We start from the raw sequence: 17,733 nt of genomic DNA on the forward strand, positions 1-17,733 counted from the left end.
AAGTGGATCCTTGGTTGAATGAAGCAGCCTTGTGCTATTTGTGGTCAGTTTAACTGAATGGAAACTAGCTGCCCTACATTTCCTTTGTTTTACTTGAACTACTAGTACTTCTTTCCCATATCCCATCATCTGGGGCTGGGTTGTCATGCAAGCATCTGCATCTGTCCAAGGCACATTAAGATCACCTGCTTACCACCATCTCTGATGCAATCCATCTATTGCTTCCTTTCCTTGGGATCTCTTTCCTACCAACCTCTTCTGCAATTCATCTTCACCAGGTCCTCTTCATTCATCCTCTGTACATATCTGAACAAATACTTCCTAGATTTTGCCAGCTACATGAGACTTTTACTTGCATCCCATTGATTTCACTTTGAAAGCTCTTTGTGCAAGTCTTTTAATAGCACAAAGACCTCATATCTCGAACTCCCATAGGCACTGAATCTGTCTCTTTTCCACCCAGGGTTCTGCCATAGAGGCTGCACCACCATTCTGTACAGCTGGGCTTTCAGTCTGAGTGGTACATGCTTGCACACACAACACCTGAGTTGTCCCACACTTTTCCAGCACTCCCTGGTCTGAACTGTATCTCACATTCAGATTCACTATCTTCTGTAATCCAGCTGCCAAGGTACTTGGACTGGTCTGCCTGGTTTAGTCATAGTCCATTAATCTCTATGTCAAATTTCCCTGGGGCACCTCTACTGACCCACTAGATCTCAGTTTTAGTCATGTTCATTTTTATCTCCTGTCTGCTTAGCTGATCATACCACTGGTTACCATTTCCCCCTAGGTATTTTTTTTGATGACACCTTTATTTATATGTCTTCTGCATATCACAGTGCCTCCCCTTTTTCCCCATTGGGATCTTCCTGCTGACATAGTCCATCAATATGATAAACCAACAGTGGACTTATCCTGATGCATGACCCCTGATGCAGTCTGCCTTCCACTTCAAAGGGACTCACCATCCCAAAACATGTTCAGTATTAGATGCTCTATATAGGGCATTCACTGTAGTTATTAAATCCTCAGACACTCCATATTTCCTCAGCACTGATGTGAGAATCCTTCTGTCCACTTTTACTTGAACCTCTAGCCAAAAGAGCTGCCTTGTGATGGATATTTTCTCCTCTGGTGGAACCTGGAAGTTTTTTTCCTCCTTTTTGGGACCCAACTTAAAGGGGTTGCTATCCCAAACTTCAAAGGTAACAGGTGGTCCTGTTACTTTCCTCTCTAAAGGAAGATGTGGGACTTACCGACTAAAGTATACCTTGCTGAGTAAATCCTTATGTAATCAGTCAATAGCAAGATTCTTTAGTGGTAATAATAGCTAATCACTTATGACACAGTGGCCTTACACAGGCAAATCTAGGATCTTGCTGAAATATTTTTATCAAGATATTTCCCTTTCCTGTGACTAAATTGTTATGTCACAAACTAATTATTGAAGGGCTGAGCTAATTTGACAGTCTCTTCTCAAAAGAAAGTACTGTGGGTTGACAGGTTTGGCATGGGAAGACTAAGAATTATCTGAGCCTACTAAGAATAATATGAAAAGCAAATTGAAAGTGTTTTAAAAACGACAGTGAATGGCTCTAACATATTGCTGGTATTTATATGCCCTCATGCACATGTCATCTTTTCAATATTGCTACTTAAATATTTAAACATTTTTCTCAGATGCTGATTAGCTCTCTGGAAATGCTTTGGTTGATAGTCCTTTTTTCAGCTTGAAGATTCCTTTGTAAAGATTTCCAGTATTCTTCTCTCTTGCTTGCATGCTCTTTCAAAACACAATATGGCTCCAACTCCAGCAAAGCACTTACACAATTGGGTGCCTTTAAGCAAGTCACATTGAAGTTGCTGGGTTTTTCCCGTTTTGCTTTCAGCAGTTCACTGCTGAAGTCAATAGGAGTTAGATATGCATGATGGACAGAACTGAGCTAAATTTTATTTTCTTTAAAAAACATTTCTTCAAGCAAAATTGCACACTACTCCATTTGCATTATATCTTTAGTGTAAGAGGCTTTCTGGGGCTCAGAGGAGTAAACAGTAAGGGTAATGCAAGTTTGATAAAGGGAGGCATGAAAGGATGCAGAGCAGCATTCAGACCTTAACCAAAGCTATGCTAATCTTTTGAAGCATGCTTATCACCTATCTGGTTGCTTCTAGAAAACATAGTAGGACCCATGAGGGAGACCTCTTCCTCATCCTTCCAATCCCCTTATATGTTCTGGCTTTCTGTAAACAAACCAGCCACATTATTTATGGTTCATTAGAACTAAATACCAGCACACACCTTCAATTTAAAAAGCAAACCAAAAACCTTGTACCACAGGATTACGAAAAGTGAGGTAAAGATTGAAGGAATAGCTGTGGGCATACATATTAAAAGAGAAGAGACCTTATGTTTTAGATGTTGAGCATATGAGAACTAAACGTTAGTTAAGACAGGTTTTACCACCACAAAACCAATTTTCTATCTTATTTTAACTCACTCGGCTAGCCTCTACCTACACTGCAGCACTTGATCAATTTTCTCTCCTTTGTCCCTCATACATTCTTACTACAGTATTTTGAGCACTGGCTGTATGCCATAATAATGGACACTTCACTGTGGTCTGACAAGAAAAGCCAGATTTGTCAGCAGACTATAAAGCACATGGTGAGGAAAATCAGTTCTTTGCTACACAGAGTACATTCAAGGTAACAGGCAAAAGTTGCCTTTTGTTTGCTGGCAGAATGCAATTTGTCACTGTCCTGTGTGGAGCCACTTTATTACAGTTATTAAGAAACATTGCATGAGATCTAGAAGTTGTAAAGAAGATGAAATGAACTGGTGCTACAAAAGTCAGCTGTACTGCTAGAGACATTCAGAGTCGAAAAATACCCATCTTTTGTGTTTGTGAGGGCCCTTTATATGTATACATGGGTTGAAGAAGAGATATTGGTGACAGTGTGCTGGAAATTTAGTGAAATACTTAGTTTACATGATCCTATAAAATAATTGTATGCTCCTATTTTTACTTTAGATACTAAGATGCTCATAAGGGTCTAGATGGACTGTTTGACTGCTTGCCTTGCATATTTAGGATGTATTCTCTGACAACGAGCTTCCAATGACTGAGAAGAACTGTCACTGTCGTCAAAACTGAAACCAATGAATCTAAGTACATCTCTATGTCATTTGGCGGATATCTCCAGCAAATTGGATATGAAGACTTGCAGGAAAAGAAATAATTCCAGATATTTGCTGCTGGTTTCATTCCAACTTATAGAGGTAGTATTTTTCCCCCAAAGGCTTTGCCTTGTTTCTTGATACATGACTACTGAAAATAAAAAAGTCTGATCACACTGGGTGGCTGAGGTTGCACAAGGAGAAAATGTAGATGGTTGCATTTATCCACTATTGTTTTGAATAGTTTTTATACCATCACCTTTCTCTAACTACTTGCGTTGACTCTGTCTCTGACTATTTGCTGTTAATTATTTGGCCTGTTTGATCACCTACATCCCATAGGAGTAGGTTCACAGAAAGACTTAGGAGTTAAGCCCATCAAGGCCTAAGCACTCTGCTACCCAATAGAATTCACAGCCCAAAGTTGGGTGCCAAGGCACCCCATACACTGCATGGGGAGAGTTAGGCACCTAAGAAAGGATCTCAGAAGCCATCAAGCTGAATGCAGACCCACCAAAGCTAGTCAGGAGTGAAATAAAGAGGAAAGGGGAGGTGCTTAGAGTCCAGATTCACAATGGTGCTTAGGAGCCTAATTCCCATTGATCTAGACCTTTCATACCTGACTGACAGCCTGGAGGGAGGCACCTCTCCACCCAAGATTCTCAGCTATGAACCCTCTCCTGGAATAAGTCACTTAAACCAGGTCAGTCCTTTCTTGCCCTTCCACACCACAAAAAACAAATGAGAGAGAACCACTCCATTACAGTCAAGCGGTTAGAGCACTCACCTGAGATGTGAATGTGTAATGGGGTTCACTCACCACTCTGATGCCTCCTACTTACCATCTTGGGGATTAGCTCTGCATGTTAGTGCGCCCTCTTCAGGTGGTCCCTCACCGCCATCACTCCTGCTCTAGGACCGACATCTCTCCAACGACTGCAGCATCCTCTTCAATGACACAGCCCTTCAGCTATGCCATACACTGTGCTCCCCCTTCTGGGGGACCTGCAGTCCACTGTTCAGCCACTTCCCTTAGTGGGTACTGGAGAAAATTAAATTGTCTGGCCACTTCCTCATGGCCCCAGTATCCTCTTTGCCCTTGCCTCAGTGCCTCAGCCCTCAAGCCCCAGCAGCCAGCCATGAGCTGTCTCCCGGTCCTCCATCCCTACTAGCAGCACTGCTCTGTCCAGGGTGCTGGCAGTTCTCTCAGCCCTCCAGAGACACAGTCCTTCCTCCCTTAGCTCCCAGCAGAGAATGGCTTCCTCTGCCCTGCATCTCCCTTTTTATATGAGCCTGTTTGGCCCTGATTGGCTGCTCCTTTTAGCCCTTCTCTGATTGGCTGCCTCCTGCGCAGCCTCACTAGGGCTCTATTAACCCCTTAGAGCCCAGTGTGGGGCAGGTGCCCCATCACAGAGTGCCCGAATTCACAGAACTAGTAAGTAGGGTCAAATGAGAAGAAAATCTAGGAGAAAAGGGAGTTCAGGATAGTCAGCAGTTTCTCAAACAGATAATGTTAAAAGCACAGCAGCAACCTATTCTGATCCAAAGGAAAGAGAGGAAGAATAGTAAGAGGCCAACTTAGCTGCATCAGGAGCTTGTTAATGACCAGATTAATCAAAAAGGAATTCTATAAATAGTGGAAACAGACAAATAGCTAAGGATATGCACAAGCATGTAGGTGCACCTAGCAAGGGATATGAAAGCCAATGAGAATTGGTTCTATAAAGACATTAGGAGCAAGAGAATGATGAAGAAAAATGTAGACCCAGTACTTAGTGAAGGAAGGCTAATAACTGATGACAGAGTAGGCTAATGCCTATTTTGGTTCAAGAAAAGGAGTACTTGTGGCACCTCAGAGACTAACCGATTTATTTGAGCATAAGCTTTTGTGAGCTACAGCTCACTTCATCAGAATGCATCCGATGAAGTGAGCTGTGGCTCACGAAAGCTTATGCTCAAATAAATCTGTTAGTCTCTAAGGTGCCACAAGTACTCCTTTTCTTTTTGCAAATACAGACTAACACGGCTGCTACTCTGAAACCTATTTTGTTTCAGTTTTCCTTAAAGTTTAATGGTGACCAAATGCTTCATACATTTAATATTAACAACAAGGGAGAAGAAACAAACCAAAATAAGGAAAGAACAGGTTAAAGAATATTTAGTGAAGTTAGATGTATTCAACTCAGGACATGATGTAATTCATGCTAGGTTACTTAAGGAACTAGCTGAAACAATCTCATAACCCTGAGCAATTGTCTTTAAGAACTTTTGAAGGACAGATGAGGTCTGGAGAAGAGAAAATATAGTACCTCTCTTTAAAAAATAGGGCAAAAATCAGCCTAACTTCACTACACAGAAAGTTACTGGAACAAATTATTAAACAAACAGTGTGTAATCACCTAGAGGATAACAGGGGGATAAGTAATAGAAAATGGATTTGTCAAGAATAAATCTTGCCAGACCAATCTAATTTCCTCTTTGATGGGCTTACTGGCCCAGTAGACATGATGTATCTTGATTTTTAGTAAGGTTTTGACATCCCATGACATTATCATAAGTAAACTAGAGAAATGTGGTCTAGATGAGATTATAAGGTGGGTGCAAGCTGGTTGAAAGTCAGTCATTTTCAATGGTTTGCTGTCAAACTGGGCTGATTTATCTTGTTAGGTCCAACTGGGGTCTGTCCTGGGTCTGGTACCATTCAATATGTCTATTAATGATTTGGACAATGGAGTGGAGAACATTCTTATAAAATTTGTAAATGAAACAAAGCAGGTAGGGGTTGCAAGCACTTTGGAGAACAGGATTGGAATTCAAAACTACCTTCACCAATTGAAGAATCGGTCTGAATTCAAAAGACAAAATTCAGTAAAGATAAGTGTAACCTTCAAATATGTTAAGGCCTGTCACAGATTATGAGCAACTGTTCTCCATGTCCACTGAAGGTAGGACAAGAAGCAATGTGCTTAATCTGCAGTAAGGGAGACTTAGGTTAGATATTAGGTGCGTGTCCGTGCACTGTGGTAATGCACATCAGTGGGGTGTGAATTTTAATGTGCACCAGTGTGTTGCATGCTAACTAGTCCATGTAGACCTTGCTAGCATTAACTTGATATACCCTAGGGAAGTGTTAGTGCACGATAGCGGGCCACTGTGTAATGAGTGGACCACTGTGTAATGAGTATGCACATTAAAATTCCTTCCCACTAGTGTGCATTACTGTTGCATGTAGACAAACCCAAGGAAAATCTTTCTAACTACAGGGGATTGTTAAGTACTAAAATAGGTTACCAAGGGTGGTTGTGGAATCACCATCAGTGAAGGCTTTGAAGAACAGGTTAGACAAACCAAATACCTATCAAGGATAGTTTAGGTATATTTGATCCTGCCTCAGTGCAAGGGGCTAGACTAGATGACCTCTCAACATCCCTTGCAGCACTACAATTCTGTGATGTGGGGGACCATCAAATCCCTGTTCTGCTGGATTTGGAGGAGATACTTGAACCTAGGTCTTCCAAGTGAGTGCCCTATAGCCTGGTTATTAGGACACTCACTTAGGATGTGGGATACCTGGGTGCATGTTCCTGCTCCAAATCAGGCATTTGAACTTGGGCCTCCCATGTCTCAGGTGAGTGCCCCAATCACTCAGGTGTTCTTGGACACACACACACGTTTTTGGGCCAGGCCCCAAAATTCCTGACCTGCTCACCCCAAACTGTCTTGTGTGTGAGGTACAGAGCACGCATACCAGATCAGGCCCACAGGCAAAATTGGCAGGGGAATGTCTGCTTTGAGAATCTTGCTGGGGATGGCAGAAGTGAGGACTCACTAGTTATAGGGCAGCATCAGGACTTAGGCAGCTTTGTGCATGCCTGATGGAAGAAACTTCACCATGGGACTTAAGGTCTCTACAGGGTTAGGCAGCAGTTGGTTGAACAGTAGATTTGGCATCTAAATGATGGGCTTAAGCACTAACTGTCTCTTCAGGGAACAGTGTACCTTGGTGAATCTGGCCTCTGGGGCCTAGTTTTCCATTGCATCACACTGTGGGCAGTCACCTTATCTGTGTAACATTTTTTGTTTCCATGGAGTTCTTATGAATAAATGTTACCTATATTAAGATTCAGGGGGGTGGGGGGAGACAACAAATTTTAAAATGGTATTGAATACCATTAAGCAAACTTGTGGGTATTTCTCAGAAACGTTTCCAGGAATATTTTACAATTTTTGCCCTCTGTATTTCTGAGTCTCTGGGTCAGCTTGATCAAAGCAATAATAAGGATTATCTGAAATTATGTATAAGTGCATTATATTTTGTGTATATAGAAGTCACTATTAAAATCTCTGTAATTTTGACTTTGCAAGTAACTAATTATCCTAGTAATAAGACAGAAATTTTTATTTTAAGAGTGAAAATCTGGCCCCATTATGATGTACACTCCATATTCTTTATGGAAATATGCTTATTATATGGATATGACATAACTGATGTACTTTATGCAAGATGGCTTATGTAGGATATCATTGGAAAGGTTATGATTTACTGAATGATTATTCAGTTTGTATTCCTGTGTCATTTCTGTGTCTAAAATTAGGAATATGGACTATGTAACAATTACAACTAGGGCTGTATCGGGAAGACATCTACCAGACAACAGGGCGTCAGATTTGATGGGCCATTAGGAAGGAACAAGAAGACTGTGAAGACAAGACTCGCTCTCTCTCCTGGGAGGCATCCAGGGACGTAACTGTAACATTACTAATTCAGGTGGTCTTGTCACCTGATACTGAACATTATCTTGGACTTCTTGTAACTTTCCCCTAAAAGGGGAGGGAGAGGGTCAAGTCTGGGAAACAAAGGATTCCCGCCTTATGTAAACCTTATTTAAGGGTGGGGAGAAAGGCAAACTGGACTCCTCTCCGTGGCCTGTCTGCCAAGAAGAAAGACTGCTAAAGACATCTGAAGGGAAAGGCCAGTGCGGAGTCCAGACTGACACATGGGTCCAGTCTGAAAAGAAATATAACTGGAACTCTACACTCCAGTACAAACAGCTGCATGAGGCCTAGGGCTAGAGTAGCTAGCCTTGAACAATGGGGCACAGACTTATTCACATTGGTGCAAGCTCCATTTTGAAGTGTCTGCATTGGAGGTTTGCACCAGTATAACTAGTCTGTAGTCTTTACTCTTGTCATAAATATAAAGGGAAGGGTAAACCCCTTTGAAATCCCTCCTGGCCAGGGGAAAGCTCCTCTCACCTGTAAAGGGTTAAGAAGCTAAAGGTAACCTCGCTGGCACCTGACCAAAATGACCAATGAGGAGACAAGATACTTTCAAAAGCTGGGAGGAGGGAGAGAAACAAAGGGTTTGTGTGTCTGTCTGTAGTCGTCTTGGCCGGGGACAGAACAGGAATGGAGTCTTAGAACTTTTAGTAAGTAATCTAGCTAGGTATGTGTTAGATTATGATTTCTTTAAATGGCTGAGAAAAGAATTGTGCTGAATAGAATAACTATTTCTGTCTGTGTATCTTTTTTGTAACTTAAGGTTTTGCCTAGAGGGGTTCTCTATGTTTTTGAATCTAATTACCCTGTAAGATATATACCATCCTGATTTTACAGGGGGGATTTCTTTATTTCTATTTACTTCTATTTTTTATTAAAAGTCTTCTTGTAAAACACTGAATGCTTTTTCATTGTTCTCAGATCCAAGGGTTTGGGTTTGTGGTCACCTATGCAAATTGGTGAGGCTTTTTATCCAACATTTCCCAGGAAAGGGGGGGTGCAAGTGTTGGGAGGATTGTTCATTGTTCTTAAGATCCAAGGGTCTGGGTCTGTAGTCACCTAGACAAATTGGTGAGGCTTTTTACCAAACCTTGTCCAGGAAGTGGGGTGCAAGGTTTTGGGAAGTATTTTGGGGGGAAGGACGCGTCCAAACAGCTCTTCCCCAGTAACCAGTATTAGTTTGGTGGTGGTAGCGGCCTGTCCAAGGATAACGGGGGTAATATTTTGTACCTTGGGGAAGTTTTGACCTAAGCTGGTAAAGATAAGCTTAGGAGGTTTTTCATGCAGGTCCCCACATCTGTACCCTAGAGTTCAGAGTGGGGGAGGAACCTTGACATGGTGGCACAGTGGTGGGATTAACCTGAAATCATTTTGAGATCCAGTTGAGATTTTTTGAACTAGAAATACAGATTTTAAAAAGGAATTTTTAGGAAGTCCAGAAGGCAGCTTTGAAACTGAAAGCAGCTTGGTTTCTCTCTGCTTTGTGGCCAAGCAGAGACAAAAGGGGATTATCTTGTGAATTGCAGGTTTTCTTGCCTGGAGGCAGGGTACTTAACTCCTGCAGGGAAATTCACAGTCTTCCAACCCAGAGGTTTTTTTTTTTTTCTTTTCTTCCTAAAAGTAAATAGGGGGTGTGTGCTCTACCCATTTGCCTGGAGACAAAAGTGGCAGGGTTTTTTTTTTAGGATTTTGATTTTTTTTTTTTTGTTTTACAAGGAGCACAGGTTTGAAAAGAAATTTTTTTTTTCTTTGGGCTGGGTAAGCAGTTTTCCAAGTAGTTGGAGGTTTTTTGCTTTAATTTGGGCCCAGAGCAGAGACAAGGGAATTGTCTTTTTCTGTAGGCTGACAATCACTATCAGAGAATAGGTATTCTATTCCAGCACAGCAAAATTTTACAGCCAAGTTTTGTTTGTTTATTTCTGAACCTCGGGTGTAAAGTTAGTTAAAAACAGAGAGGTTAGAATGGGCAAATCCTCAGCTCGACTACAGCTGGAATTAGCCAAATTTCAGGCTGAGGAAAAACAAAGGGAACATGAAAGACAGATAGAACTCATGCGGCTGAAGGAGGAGGAGAAGGAAAAAGAGAGGAAGCATGTGGAGGAGATGGAGAGGATAAAGGCCCAGCAGAATATACCAACAAACCCTAGCAATCCTTCTCCAGGTACCACTTCCCATCCCAGAAAGTTCCCCACCTACAAGGCAGGTGATGATACTGAGGCCTTCTTAGAAAACTTCGAAAGGGCCTGCCTTGGGTACAACATCTCTACTGACCAATACATGGTAGAGCTGAGGCCGCAGCTCAGTGGACCCTTAGCTGAGGTGGCAGCTGAAATGCCTAAAGAACACATGAACAAGTATGAACTGTTTAAATCCAAGGCGAGAGTCAGAATGGGGATAACACCCGAGCAGTCTCGTCGGAGGTTCAGAGCCCTAAGGTGGAAACCAGACATGTCATTTACCCGACATGCCTACCACATTGTAAAACATTGGGATGCCTGGATATCAGGAGCAAGTGTTGAATCTCCAGTAAATTTGCCCTTCCTAATGCAAATGGAACAATTCTTAGAGGGTGTTCCTGAGGAAATAGAAAGATACATCCTAGATGGGAAACCCAAAACTGTAATTGAGGCAGGAGAGATTGGAGCCAGATGGGTGGAGGTGGCAGAGAAGAAGAAAACTGGTTGCAGTTGGAGCGGAGACCAGAAGGGACCACCCCAGACCACACCCTATTACCGGGGGCCGCCCAAAGCCCCACCTACCTCCCAAAGAACCCTCCAGACCCCTTATCGTCCCACCACCCCGTTCTCCAGCAACCCTCCTCGCCCCAGTGACCCGTCAGCTGGACGATGTTTTAAGTGTAACGAGCTGGGGCATGTAAAGGCCAACTGCCCCAAGAACCCCAACAGATTACAGTTCATTGCACCGGAATCCCACCAGAGGTCCACAGGCCCAGATACCTCCCAGATACCCTTGGAGCGGAGGGAGACTGTGAGTGTGGGTGGGAAGAAGGTCACCGCGTGGAGGGACACCGGAGCACAAGTGTCAGCTATCCATGCTTCCTTAGTGGACCCCAATTTAATCAACCCAGAGATCCAAGTGACGATTCAACCCTTCAAGTCCAACTCTTTCAATTTGCCTACAGCCAAGTTGCCTGTCCAGTACAAGGGCTGGTCAGGAATGTGGACTTTTGCAGTCTATGATGATTATCCCATCCCCATGCTGTTGGGGGAAGACTTGGCCAATCATGTGAAGCAGGCCAAGAGGGTGGGAATGGTCATCCGCAACCAGGCTAAACAAGCCGTGAGGCCTAGCTCTGTTCCGGAAACTTCTATCAGGACCCAGTCAGAGGTGATGGACCTGGACCCCAGGCCAATGTCTGCAACAGCAGTAGTAGATCCAGTCCCAGAGACCCAGACGGAACCAGTCCCAGAACCGGAACCAGCCAAACAACCAACACCAGACCCCGTGTCAGCACTGAATCCAGTACTTGCAACCTCAACACCAGAGGGCCCCACCGAACCTGAACTGGCAGCAGCCGATAACCCTACACAAGAGGCTCAGCCGGAGCCTGAATCCCAACATAGTGCACCAGCGGAGAGCGGTTCACAGTCAACAGAAACAGCTCCATCCCCTATATCGCTTCCAGAGGGACCAAGCCTAGGTCCACAATCCCATGAGGAACTGATGTCTCCAGCATCAAGGGAACAGTTCCAGACCGAACAAGAAGCAGATGAAAGCCTCCAGAGAGCTTGGACGGCGGCACGGAGCAACCCACCGCCTCTCAGCTCTTCTAATCGATCCAGGTTTGTTGTAGAAAGAGGACTTTTATACAAGGAAACTCTTTCTGGGGGACACCAGGAAGACTGGCATCCTCAGAGACAGTTGGTAGTTCCAACTAAATACCGGGCCAAGCTCTTGAGCTTAGCCCATGATCACCCTAGTGGCCATGCTGGGGTGAACAGGACCAAAGACCGTTTGGGGGGGTCATTCCACTGGGAGGGAATGGGCAAGGATGTTTCGACCTATGTCCAGTCTTGTGAGGTGTGCCAAAGAGTGGGAAAACCCCAAGACCAGGTCAAAGCTCCTCTCCAGCCACTCCCCATCATTAAAGTTCCATTTCAGCGAGTAGCTGTGGATATTCTGGGTCCTTTTCCGAAAAAGACACCCAGAGGAAAGCAGTACATACTGACTTTCATGGATTTTGCCACCCGATGGCCGGAAGCAGTAGCTCTAAGCAACACCAGGGCTAAAAGTGTGTGCCAGGCACTAGCAGACATTTTTGCCAGGGTAGGTTGGCCCTCCGACATCCTCACAGATGCAGGGACTAATTTCCTGGCAGGAACTATGAAAAACCTTTGGGAAGCTCATGGGGTAAATCACTTGGTTGCCACTCCTTACCATCATCAAACAAATGGCATGGTGGAGAAATTTAATGGAACTTTGGGGGCCATGATACGTAAATTCGTAAATGAGCACTCCAATGATTGGGACCTAGTATTGCAGCAGTTGCTCTTTGCCTACAGAGCTGTACCACATCCCAGTTTAGGGTTTTCCCCATTTGAACTTGTATATGGCCGTGAGGTTAAGGGGCCATTGCAGTTGGTGAAGCAGCAATGGGAGGGATTTACACCTTCTCCAGGAACTAACATTCTGGACTTTGTAACCAACCTACAAACCACCCTCCGAACCTCTTTAGCCCTTGCTAGAGAAAACTTACAGGATGCTCAAAAAGAGCAAAAAGCCTGGTATGATAAACATGCCAGAGAGCGTTCCTTCAAAGTAGGAGACCAGGTCATGGTCTTAAAGGTGCTCCAGGCCCATAAAATGGAAGCATCGTGGGAAGGGCCATTCGTGGTCCAGGAGCGCCTGGGAGCTGTTAATTATCTCATAGCATTCCCCACCTCCAACCGAAAGCCTAAGGTGTATCATATTAATTCTCTAAAGCCCTTTTATTCCAGAGAATTAAAGGTTTGTCAGTTTACAGCCCAGGGAGGAGACGACGCTGAGTGGCCTGAAGGTGTCTACTACGAAGGGAAATGTGCTGGTGGTGTGGAAGAGGTGAACCTCTCCATGACCCTTGGGCGTATGCAGCGACAGCAGATCCAGGAGCTGTGCACTAGCTACGCGCCAACGTTCTCAGCCACCCCAGGACTGACTGAACGGGCATACCACTCCATTGACACAGGTAATGCTCACCCAATTAGGGTCCAACCTTACCGGGTGTCTCCTCAAGCTAAAACTGCTATAGAACGGGAGATCCAGGATATGCTACAGATGGGTGTAATCCGCCCCTCTGAAAGTGCATGGGCATCTCCAGTGGTTCTAGTTCCCAAACCAGATGGGGAAATACGTTTTTGCGTGGACTACCGTAAGCTAAATGCTGTAACTCGCCCAGACAACTATCCCATGCCACGCACAGATGAACTATTAGAGAAACTGGGAAGGGCCCAGTTCATCTCTACCTTGGACTTAACCAAGGGGTACTGGCAGGTACCGCTAGATGAATCTGCCAAGGAAAGGTCAGCCTTCATCACACATCTCGGGCTGTATGAATTTAATGTACTCCCTTTCGGGCTGCGAAATGCACCCGCCACTTTCCAAAGACTTGTAGATGGTCTCCTAGCGGGATTAGGAGAATATGCAGTCGCCTACCTTGACGATGTGGCCATATTTTCGGATTCCTGGGCAGACCACCTGGAACATCTACAAAAAGTCCTTGAGCGCATAAGGGAGGCAGGACTAACTGTTAAGGCTAAGAAGTGTCAAATAGGCCTAAACAGAGTGACTTACCTTGGACACCAGGTGGGTCAAGGAACTATCAGCCCCCTACAGGCCAAAGTGGATGCTATCCAAAAGTGGCCTGTCCCAAAGTCAAAGAAACAGGTTCAATCCTTCTTAGGCTTGGCCGGTTATTACAGACGATTTGTACCGCACTACAGCCAAATCGCTGCCCCACTGACAGACCTAACCAAAAAGAAACAGCCAAATGCTGTTCAGTGGACCGGAAAGTGTCAGAAGGCCTTTAACAAGCTTAAAGCGACACTCATGTCTGACCCTATACTAAGGGCCCCAGACTTTGACAAACCGTTCCTAGTAACCACAGATGCATCCGAGCGTGGTGTGGGAGCAGTTTTAATGCAGAAAGGACCTGATCAAGAATTCCACCCTGTAGTGTTTCTCAGCAAAAAACTGTCTGAGAGGGAAAGCAACTGGTCAGTCACTGAAAAAGAATGTTATGCCATTGTCTACGCTCTGGAAAAGCTACGCCCATATGTTTGGGGACGGCGTTTCCACCTGCAAACCGACCATGCTGCACTAAAGTGGCTTCACACCGTCAAAGAAACTAACAGAAAACTTCTTCGGTGGAGTTTAGCTCTCCAAGATTTTGATTTCGACATCCAACACATCTCAGGAGCTTCTAACAAAGTGGCTGATGCACTCTCCCGTGAAAGTTTCCCAGAATCAACTGGTTAAAATCGTCCTTGAGATGTGGAAAATATTGTTAGTCTTTATGTACTTGGTAGTATATTTAGAGATGCATGTGTCTTATTAACTCTGTTTTCCTAGAGCTCCAGGAAGAAATCCCAGCCAGTGTTTCACCCTAGCTGAGATTTGGGGGGCGTGTCATAAATATAAAGGGAAGGGTAAACCCCTTTGAAATCCCTCCTGGCTAGGGGAAAGCTCCTCTCACCTGTAAAGGGTTAAGAAGCTAAAGGTAACCTCGCTGGCACCTGACCAAAATGACCAATGAGGAGACAAGATACTTTCAAAAGCTGGGAGGAGGGAGAGAAACAAAGGGTTTGTGTGTCTGTCTGTAGTCGTCTTGGCCGGGGACAGAACAGGAATGGAGTCTTAGAACTTTTAGTAAGTAATCTAGCTAGGTATGTGTTAGATTATGATTTCTTTAAATGGCTGAGAAAAGAATTGTGCTGAATAGAATAACTATTTCTGTCTGTGTATCTTTTTTGTAACTTAAGGTTTTGCCTAGAGGGGTTCTCTATGTTTTTGAATCTAATTACCCTGTAAGATATATACCATCCTGATTTTACAGGGGGGATTTCTTTATTTCTATTTACTTCTATTTTTTATTAAAAGTCTTCTTGTAAAACACTGAATGCTTTTTCATTGTTCTCAGATCCAAGGGTTTGGGTCTGTGGTCACCTATGCAAATTGGTGAGGCTTTTTATCCAACATTTCCCAGGAAAGGGGGGGTGCAAGTGTTGGGAGGATTGTTCATTGTTCTTAAGATCCAAGGGTCTGGGTCTGTAGTCACCTAGACAAATTGGTGAGGCTTTTTACCAAACCTTGTCCAGGAAGTGGGGTGCAAGGTTTTGGGAAGTATTTTGGGGGGAAGGACGCGTCCAAACAGCTCTTCCCCAGTAACCAGTATTAGTTTGGTGGTGGTAGCGGCCATTCCAAGGATAACGGGGGTAATATTTTGTACCTTGGGGAAGTTTTGACCTAAGCTGGTAAAGATAAGCTTAGGAGGTTTTTCATGCAGGTCCCCACATCTGTACCCTAGAGTTCAGAGTGGGGGAGGAACCTTGACAACCCTAATCTAAAGTACTTAGGTCAGTAAATTCTCCATTTTTCTCTTGCTCTTATCTATCTTGTTCTTCATCCACAGCTGGATCCAATGTTTCACTTTTCTGCCTTATCAATTTCATCATTTTCTAGAAATCTTTTCTTCTCTGGTATGACCATACGACTGTATTAGTCAGATAACTCTTCTCTTCCATGAGTTTTCTTAAGTCTGTCCATACAAGGTCTATTTTTACCTCTTTATTGCTAAAGCACATGAGATGCCATCAACACAATATATTTTTTCAACTGGTTCCAATTAAGACAGCTTCAGACACACCAAATACCTTTAGATATACAACAGGTAGCATGATCACAGTGGCAGAAAAATAACAAATAACGAACTTCTGCACAGTCCCATCACTACAACTTGTATACTTGTTAGAACTGGGCAAATAGCTTGTAACAAATAATTTGACACATTTTGACTTTGTGTCCTCAAATTATCTGTAAACACATTAGCCTAACTTTATGCATTATTCAGAATTTATTCACCAAATAATTGATCAGTAACTTGTTCATGAGTAGACCGTTGAATTTTCTATAGACAAACTACGTGGTTTTAACTAGATATGTAGGGCATATAATACATTTCTGTTGCGAGATTGGATGTACTTAACTCTTAGAATTTGGGTTTTCAGGGCAATTATTCATTATTATGAATTTGACATTTTCTTTCCATTAACATTCTGTAATGTTTACTTTAAGAGTACTGGGCTTGTGTTTGATGAGAATAATTAGAGAAAGGCAACACAAAGGGGTAAGACCACAAGAAAGGGATTTAATTTATTTAAAAATATTAAATATTTATGAGGTTGTTTTTTTTACAATATCTGCCTCTAACATTTTGAAGGACATATTATAGGAATCTTTAGCGACAGAATAATTGTGTTGTAGAAGGATTTTATTGTGGATCAGATCCTTAGCTGTAGGATCCTTGGATAATGAAGCTTTGCCAATTTACACCAGCGGTGAATCAGGCCCATAAACGTAAGTGGAATTTTCTTGAATTTGGATGAGGAATTTACTTTGGTTACATTATTATGAATTGCCAGGCTACCACACCTTAATGCAAATGTGGTTTTACTACTCATGTTGCTGATATCGCAAAACATGATAAATCCCTCAGCAGCTTCTGTGAGAGGCTAGCTTCTGTTGTGTGAATGTTCATGTTCAAGTGCAGGGGATATTTATTTTGTGAACAATGCTTTTGCTTAACGGGATGTCTTGTTTGAACATATTCCTTCGAAGAACTTCACAGTGTAAAAGCAAAATACAGTAAGAAATGAAAACTCTGTTTAGCTCCTTAATCTGCTGGCTCTCTGTCCTTATGGATTAATTTTGAGCTGTGATCTTGGATAAATATGCCTGGCAAGCAAACTGTCTTTTTTTTTTTAAGCTTTTAAATTCTTCAGGCTGTAGAGACTAAAGTGAGTTTAATTAATTTCAATGAAGAAATCTCCATTTCCCTGTCCCCCAGCACAATACGCAAGCTGCATATCCCAGAATACATATCCTGGTAGTTTTGTGATTCATGCATTGACACAACCTATTTACTTTTAACTTACTCATGGTTTCTAAGTCTGATTGGCAAACTTCAATTTGAAGCTTTATTTAGGGAGCTTTTAAAGGGTTTTCTTTGCCACAGTGGAACTTTGGCAAGTGGGGGCTCCAGCTAATCCTATTTGTCTTTCTCTAGTGTACTACCTACCTACGTACCAAACAGCTGTACCTGAAATTCTTAAAACTCAAGTTTTTACCATTTTGAAAGATATTTCCTATATTTACCATGGTGTCAAGGTTCCTCCCCCACTCTGAACTCTAGGGTACAGATGTGTGGACCTGCATGAAAAACCTCCTAAGCTTATCTTTACCAGCTTAGGTCAAAACTTCCCCAAGGTACAAAATATTACACCCGTTATCCTTGGACTGGCCGCTACCACCACCAAACTAATACTGGTTACTGGGGGAAGAGCTGTTTGGACGCATCCTTCCCCCCAAAATACTTCCCAAAACCTTGCACCCCACTTCCTGGACAAGGTTTGGTAAAAAGCCTCACCAATTTGCCTAGGTGACTACAGACCCAGACCCTTGGATCTTAAGGGCAATGAACAATCCTCCCAACACTTGCACCCCCCCTTTCCTGGGAAATGTTGGATAAAAAGCCTCACCAATTTGCATAGGTGACCACA

Source organism: Lepidochelys olivacea (assembly GCF_965140295.1).
Source record: "Lepidochelys olivacea isolate rLepOli2 genome assembly, chromosome: 3".
NCBI classification, from domain to species: Eukaryota; Metazoa; Chordata; order Testudines; family Cheloniidae; genus Lepidochelys; species Lepidochelys olivacea.